Consider the following 8225-nt stretch of genomic DNA (forward strand, 5'->3'; position numbering starts at 1 on the left):
CCCCCAAGTATCTCAGGGTCATATCCCACTTCAGAGTAAGACCACTGAAGTTAATGGACACGACTAACTTCGGTCCATTAACTTCAGTGGGCCTTCTCTGAGTAAGATTTAGCTAAATGCAATCCTCAGAGAGGAATTTTGTTCTCACAACAAGCCTATGAGATAGATTTTGGGATAAGAGGTAGGGCGTTGCCTTGCACAATGCAGTCACCTCTACGGCTAACAATTTCCAGAAGGATAACTCTATTACTCTGTGTCAGCAAAGAGAACAAAGTATTGGGGCTCCTTAAAGACTAACAAATGATTACGGCATAAACTTTTGTGAACTACCTGCATGGAATATTATCATATGTTTGCCGGTACATATTGGTGTGCAACAAAGACTCTTGTGGCATCTTAGGAGAGCATTCTACACATCTCAGATGGGTTCCAGACCATGAAAGCTGCTGCCATAACAAATGTGTTAGTCTTCAAGGTGCTGTGTAACTTCTAAGCAATTTTTCACATAGCCAAGGCTACCATTCTAGGCAGTACACTACTTTGGGCCAATTCACACATGCCTGCCCATTACTTTATAGCCACTGCATCAGTTTGTGGGACTTACTGTAGGTGTATAATGGATCCCATGAATCTTTCCAATTGCCTCAAATGCACTGCTTTCCAGTGGAGTCACTTCACAGATTATTCTATGGGTTCTCAGGAGAAACCATGTGATCTGTGCATATATGTGGAAACCAGACCATAGTATAGGGCCAGCACGATCAAAAGCATCGCAATGGCAAGTTATTAGAGCTGGTTGCTGACAATTCTGGAGCATTAGAACTTTTGAACCTAAGATGAGCAATTTTATCTCTTGGGCAACTGGAGTGGTTTTTTCTTTACCACTACTGTGGTTTAAGCTTGGATCTATCCTTGATAGCTTAATCTTTTTTCTTTTTTGAAATAAAGTTTATTTGATTTTACAAGAAGTTATCACATTACCAAATACATAACCATATGTAGAGATTTCTCCGAATCCTTCGACTTCCCACCTTCCCATCCATGGGTCTTGTTGTCAGCATTTTCACCTGCATATCATTACCTAACCCATATTTTATATCTTTCCATGTTATCCATTGCATTTGTTACATTACAAGTGTTGCTAAAATCCTCCTAATGTTTTCATCTGCTTACAGTGGTCTCCTAAATACATTGTAATTTTTCCTCATTCTTTCTTGAAGTTGTTGTCTTCTTGGTTCCTGAGCTTTCCAATCAGTTTTGCCATTTCAGCATATTCTAGCAGCTTAATTTGCCATTCCTCTCTTGTGGGGACTTTGTCTTCTTTCCATCTTTGGGCTAGTAGCATCCGTGTGGCTATTACCACATACATGAAAAGTCTTTTCTGCTCCTTTGTAATGCTGGTACCTACAATTCCTAATAGAAAAGCTTTGAATTCTGCTCAGAATTCAATGTAGGTCTTTCAGGACAGGTGTTATATGGTCCCGGCAGTCACTCCCAGTCACCAGTCTAGCTGCCGCATTCAGGATGCTGTTTTGTTGCCGCAGCTCCAGTCAGATTCAGCTGCCAGGCTGATAAGCTTTTGTGTATGAAATGCTCTGTGCATGGAAAGGGAGTGCCCTTGCCACAAATTATTTGGGGCCATCCTTGGGAGGGATTCATACAGAAACACAGGATGTGGGCTCCTCTGGGGACAGAGAATTCTTCCTCTTTCAGACTCCACAACAAGCCTCTCCCATGTGCCTCTAGATTTAATTTTGGGGTGTGTACCATGGCTGTATAAAGCCTGGGAAATGCTGGCTTAAGTACCCACTGCAGGTGGTGGAGGGGGACATCAGTGTTGGAAGTTTTTTCCTGAGGATTAAATTTTAATATCAAATAACTTGTTTGAAGTCCTACCGTTTCTCTGCCATTTGCAGCCGAGTTAATAACATATGTTCCTGGAGGATTACAGTCAATAATTAAGAAAATTAGGTTTTGTTTGAATTTAATTTAGTTATATAAAGCTGCTACAATAATTTACAGCTTTGATATTTAATATTTAATAAGCTGGTTCTTCAAAGAATCCTCACAGTAATTGTGTCATTACATATTGAAATATTATCCCCATAAGTCATTTATATTTGCTAGTTTGAGAGGCACGTTCATCAACTCGATTGGCTCAACATGAACTATCTGGTGAAGGAGCCTCAGTATTATAGGTCGGGGGGCTGTTCCCATTCCCGATGCTCAATATGTCATAAGCCACTTGAGAGGAATTTTGCAGCAAACACTTATTGCAATAAGACGCTGCTGCTCTGTTTCCTTCGCCTCTAATCTCCTTTAATTGTGGCCTCGTTTTCCATGACCGCTAGAACACGCTGTTCGTTTGTCAGTCTGCTAACTTCTTTTTCTTTTTCACTCTCAGATTTCTTCCCCATAGAATGCAAGTGGAACAAACGTTAATATATATTTGTTTGGCTTGTTCTGGGCATTTCAACAGTCCTCAGGTGAGTTACTCAGGAACAGCAAGGGTCACCGCTGAGCTTCCAGTTGGCTAGCCCTTTTTCCAGTGGATGCTCACCAGAATCAGAAAGTGCCAAGAGCGGGGATGCTTGAGGAACCAGATCTTTGCAGATTTTTGATATGAGCCGACCTAATCCACATATCCTCGGCTAATGTACAGATAAGAATGCAGCTGTCCTTTGGGTTTCATGCAATGTGGTTTGCTCAAAACAAAGCAATAAAGGTAAAGGTAAAGGTACCCCTGCCCGTACGGGCCAGTCTTGACAGACTCTGGGGTTGTGCGCCCATCTCACTTAAGAGGCCAGGGGCTGTCCGGAGACACTTCCGGGTCACGTGGCCAGCGTGACATCGCTGCTCTGGCGAGCCAGAGCCGCACACGGAAACGCCGTTTACGTTCCCGCTGGTAAGCGGTCCCTATTTATCTACTTGCACCCGGAGGTGCTTTCAAACTGCTAGGTTGGCAGGCGCTGGGACCGAGCAGTGGGAGCGCACCCCACCGCAGGGATTCGAACCGCCGACCTTTCGATCGGCAAGCCCTAGGCGCTGAGGCTTTAACCCACAGCGCCACCTGCGTCCCGTAAACAAAGCAATACAAAGTACCAAAATGCATATACGGATGTTTATTTGGGATAAAATAAATTATAAGTGGCTAATTTATGAGAAAATGTATTTAGAAATATACAGGATGTGAGAAAATACGTTCAGAAATGTGTATTTGGCTGCATATTTTAATATGAATGTTCATGTTTCTCCCTCAGCCCCATGCCCTTAAATCACATGTGATGGATTTACCAATGAGTTCATGTTAACCTGACTGGGACCTGAACTAGCAGGTGGGCCACCAGAAATAGCACGTGAAACAGATATGAAACTTGCATGGTCCATTTCTAGTTAAGACCCTTATTTCCACCAGGGCAGCTATTACAGGATGCCAACACAACATTGCAAAATCCCCACACTGTGAATCAGGCAACAGTGGAAAGACATCCCCTTATCACTGCCTACTATAAAGCTTCTGGATCTGCTGGACCCCTGTACTCTGGGGAATTCGTCTCTGAGGGCAGCCCTCAAACTATGCCAGATTATCTCTGTGCTTAACAGAAGCCTGTCTACCTGTATCTGCCAGCTTGGGCTGGACAGAAAAGTGCCTGATTTAACACTAGATGTATAAACCCTGGCCATATGGCTCATACCAAGAACAGTGTGTGTGTGTGTGTGTGTGTGTGTGTGTGTGTGTCTTTTGAAAGTAACTGTTGAATAGCTCTTTGCAAAGATTTGTCGAGATGTGATGTTAATGCTTAAAATTAGGAGTTTGGATTCAGTCACCATATTTTTTGCTCTATAAGACACACTAGACCATAAGATGCACCTAGTTTTGGGAGGAGGAAAACAAGAAAAAAAATATTCTGAATCTCAGAAGCCAGAACAACAAGAGGGATCGCTGCGCAGCGAAAGCAGCGATCCCTCTTGCTGTTCTGGCTTTTGGGATAGCTGCTCAGCCTGCATTCGCTCCATAAGATGCACAGACATTTCCCTTTACTTTTTAGGAGGGAAAAAGTGAGTCTTATAGAGCAAAAAATACAGTATTTTTTTGTGCATCCAGACACTTTTGTGCATCCAGAACTTTGTGGCTCATAGCTACTACCATGATGGTTTAAAAAGGCCAATAGTGCTTTTTTTAGAGGGGGGAGGGGTGCACAGCATGTAACCTGACGGTGCTAAGATGCTTTCTCTCAAAGTGCAACTCACATCAGAATGTGATTGAATTCATAAACCTACAACACACACGGTTGCAAATACAATTTGATGAGGAGCCTTTAAACAGGCTTCCCATGAAATCTAGAGAGACACCTCTTGAGGATGGTGGAAGTGGCGGCGGCGGCGGGGGGGGGGAGAATCTTGCTGCATGAGCAAACCTCATTCTGCACGTGCAACAACTCAGTTGAATCCCACCCATAGTATTTTAGAGAAACAAAAGCATTTGTACTAACGCTACATAGGAAATAGATTCTGAAAGCTTGAAGCAGCAGGAGCAGCTGGAGTCAATGGCAGTGGCACTCCTTCTCTCCCAGGCCATGTGGAAATGGGTCAGATAGACAGCAGGACCCAAATCTTGACACAGCCTCATCCACAGCACACACTGCCACTTAGGCCTCTCAGTGGCACCTGCAGCCACCAGCCTGCCCCTTGCAGGGCAGTGTAGTGAGAGCCAGTGTGGTGTAGTGGTTCAGAGTGGTGGACTCGTAATCTGGTGAACCGGGTTCGCGTCTCCGCTCCTCCACATGCAGCTGCTGGGTAACCTTGGGCTAGTCACACTTCTCTGAAGTCTCTCAGCCCCACTCACCTCACAGAGTGTTTGTTGTGGGGGAGGAAGGGAAAGGAGAATGTTAGCCACTTTGAGACTCCTTCGGGTAGTGATAAAGCGGAATATCAAATCCAAACTCTCTTCTTCTTCTTCTTCTTCTTCTTCTTCTTCTTCTTCTTCTTGCGGTCTTACATGAAAACCAACAGTGAGCATGACAGCCCGGATAGCTCAGTTGGTTAGAGTGTGGTGCTGATAAAGCATGTTCTCTTTCATAGAGAGCACATGTTGCGGTGGGGTCTGACAGGCCACCCCTCTGTTGCTGGGCAGGTTAGTATGGCTGACCATCCTCAGTGATTGGGCAGTTTGGTTACTGGGCAAATTTTGGCATTGCCATTTAGGGAGACGGACCAAAGGTTATAAAATCAAGTCACGCAGCACTGACTGGGCTCTTTTGCTGCATGTATCGGATCACCCGCCTACCCTCCCTAATCTAGGGCTATTGTGTTGACCTTGCTATGCCTGTCATGGGGTCGTCTGTTTTGGGGGCAGGGGCCTGGTAGGAATTTTGTCAGTTTGGCTGATTGGCTGGTGCCATTTGGTTTTTGCCTACTGCGTAGCAAATCGTCACAACTTGTAAGGTCGCGGTTAGGCATTGGTTTGGGAATTGGTTGGTGGAGGGGTAAGGATTGGCGGTGCTTGCCCCTCCAATGCTGCTGCGGAAAGGGAATTCCATTAAAGGAATCCAGGGGCTTGCCATTCTTTCGTCTGTACCCCTGAATGGGGCTTAGGGCCACACAAGCCCCCGGGAGCATGCGGGGGGGGGGGATGAGGGTCTGGTGCCCGGCTCCATACTCTCCCCAATATTGTTTTCCCTTACTGACTTTTGCTGGAATCCGGAAGTCAGTTCTGTCCCTGGGCTTGGGGGACAGATAGTCATAACCAATGCCTAAGCAACCACTCACATTTATGGTATTTTAATAAAGTTGTGGCCAAAATTATGCCAAAAACCTTAAACAAAAATTTTGTGTGAATTGTGAATTATTTAGGGGTGGCTTGGGGGACCTCAACACACAATGCCAAGGCTGCAGGTTCAATCCCCTTATGGGACAGCTGCATATTCCTGCATCGCAGGGGGTTGGACTTGATGCTCCTCGGGGTCCTGTGATTCTAAGAGTCAAGGACAAGCAAATGTAGTTGTGGCAAAAGACAACTGCATGATTCTGCAGCTTACTGCTGCTCACGTCGAGATACAATGTCGAATTGGTTCACTATGAGCTCAGTATAATAAGGCCATGTCTCTTATTCATGCTGATCGTAGATGCCACAATTGCTATGAGTCCATCCAAGACCATTATATATGACGATTACTTTTGAAATCTCCATTGTGAGCTGTAAATAATCATTTGCAACACCGACAGCCCACGAATCCTGTATCCTATGCACTTCCTCACACAGGACATCTGGGATACAGGATACTGCTTGGAACTGACCTTTGGTTCACTTTGCTTCCAGTGACTGAATACTACGGAAATAACTGTGTGCATTAAAAAAAAAAAAAAGACAGCCCCAACAACCAGCATATTGAAAATATTTCAACAAATGTATTAATGTGGTACATTAGTTTTCCCCTGTTACTGGCAGTTATATGGCACAATAAGGAGAAAAACACCTTTGGATGCTGTACAGTGGTACCTCGGGTTACATACGCTTCAGGTTACAGACTCCACTAACCCAGAAATAGTACCTCGGGTTAAGAACTTTGCTTCAGGATGAGAACAGAAATCACGTGGCAGTAGCACGGCAGCAGCAGGAGGTCCCATTAGCTAAAGTGGTAACTCAGGTTAAGAACAGACCTCCAGAACGAATTAAGTACTTAACCCGAGGTACCACTGTACTCTTAAATATCAAGGGAGCAAACCAGACAAGGTTAGTCATGATTATGGCCACATTCATACACACAAAGATACGGTAATAAACCTGTTTCTGGGCTGCAGCAGGTGGGAATATTATAGGTGAAAGCTCGCCCATACAAGCAATTTTCCCTCAGTGTAGAAAACTACCATATTGGGGAGAAGGATTCCAGTTTAGCCTTTCTGGTAACATGCTTGCTTTTTATATGTGGGGAAAGTTTGTTTAAATAAATAAATGCATATGACATCACCGCCTCCCACTATCGGTAGCATAGGGATGGGTGAATCAGTCAATTTCAGTTTTTGCATTGCAAAACTCGAGACAAGTGCGAATTTTGAATGTTTTCTGTGTTCCAGTTTACATATTGTTTCAGTCTCACGTTCAGCTTTTCCTTTTGAGGGGACGCCAAGTGAAGACTGACGGGACCCTCCTTTGTCCTTCAACAATCCCTAAGCTCCTTGAGGGAAGAGTGGGATCCAAATGTTCTTGTGATAAGCAAATAAATTGTGCTTCCTCAATGGTGGGCAATAATAGTAATAATAATAATAATAATAATAATAATAATAATAATAATAATAATTTATTTATACCCCGCCCTTCCCAGTTCAGAAAACCGGGCTCAGGGTGGCTAACAACAAATTTAAAACACTTAATTGATGCAACAAAAAAACAGCATAAAATACAGTATAAAACGTGAATAACAATAAATTCAGAATTCAAAAATCATTTGGGGGGAAATCCATCCAATAAACATTAGATGGTCACCAGGGCTAGCTGGCTAAATTAGTCCTATTTGGGCAAGCGAGGAGACCAGGGGAAAATTAGCTGTGGGATCCCAGAGCGGGTAATCTTCATAAAAAGGGGAGGGGGAGGGAAGGGAGGGAGGCATAAAAAGAGGCATAAGGTAAAGCAAATCATGAAACAATTAATTATCTAAAGCGATTGCTAATTCTGAGGTAAGGAAAGAGGTGCCTAATTACCATTATTGAATTATGTGTCATTTCAGGAAGCATCCAATTTCCTCTGAGACAGACGAATACTAGAATTTGATGGAATGATAATGTCAAAATTACTTCCATAGGTTGTTGTTTTTTACAAAAAAAACCCAACAACCCAAAAAACGTTTACTACAAGAATATTTGCTTTGTTACCAAGGAGATAAATCAGTTATGGGGAAAGAGAGGAGGAAGAGAGAAATAAATTCATTTTGCTGCATAATTTCCAATTTAGAACTTCAAATTCATTGAGAGAGGTGTGTCCCTTTAAAAATAATATGATGGGGAGACACAGCGTGCATATCAATAAAACTAAATGCTATGTCCCAGTGGGCAAGAGTTTTTCCTCCAATATCAATCCTGCATATGCATGATGCTGGAAGTATTAGTTGCCTATTTTTGAGTGCAGAATGAACACTTTAAGGAACTGGAGATATAAATCAATGCCATAGAAAGGACTAGGTGTGAAAGAAAGAGAAATGAAACTGGCATCTAACTTACCAAACAAAACA

Source organism: Podarcis cretensis (assembly GCF_951804945.1).
Source record: "Podarcis cretensis genome assembly, chromosome: 5".
Lineage (NCBI taxonomy): Eukaryota > Metazoa > Chordata > Lepidosauria > Squamata > Lacertidae > Podarcis > Podarcis cretensis.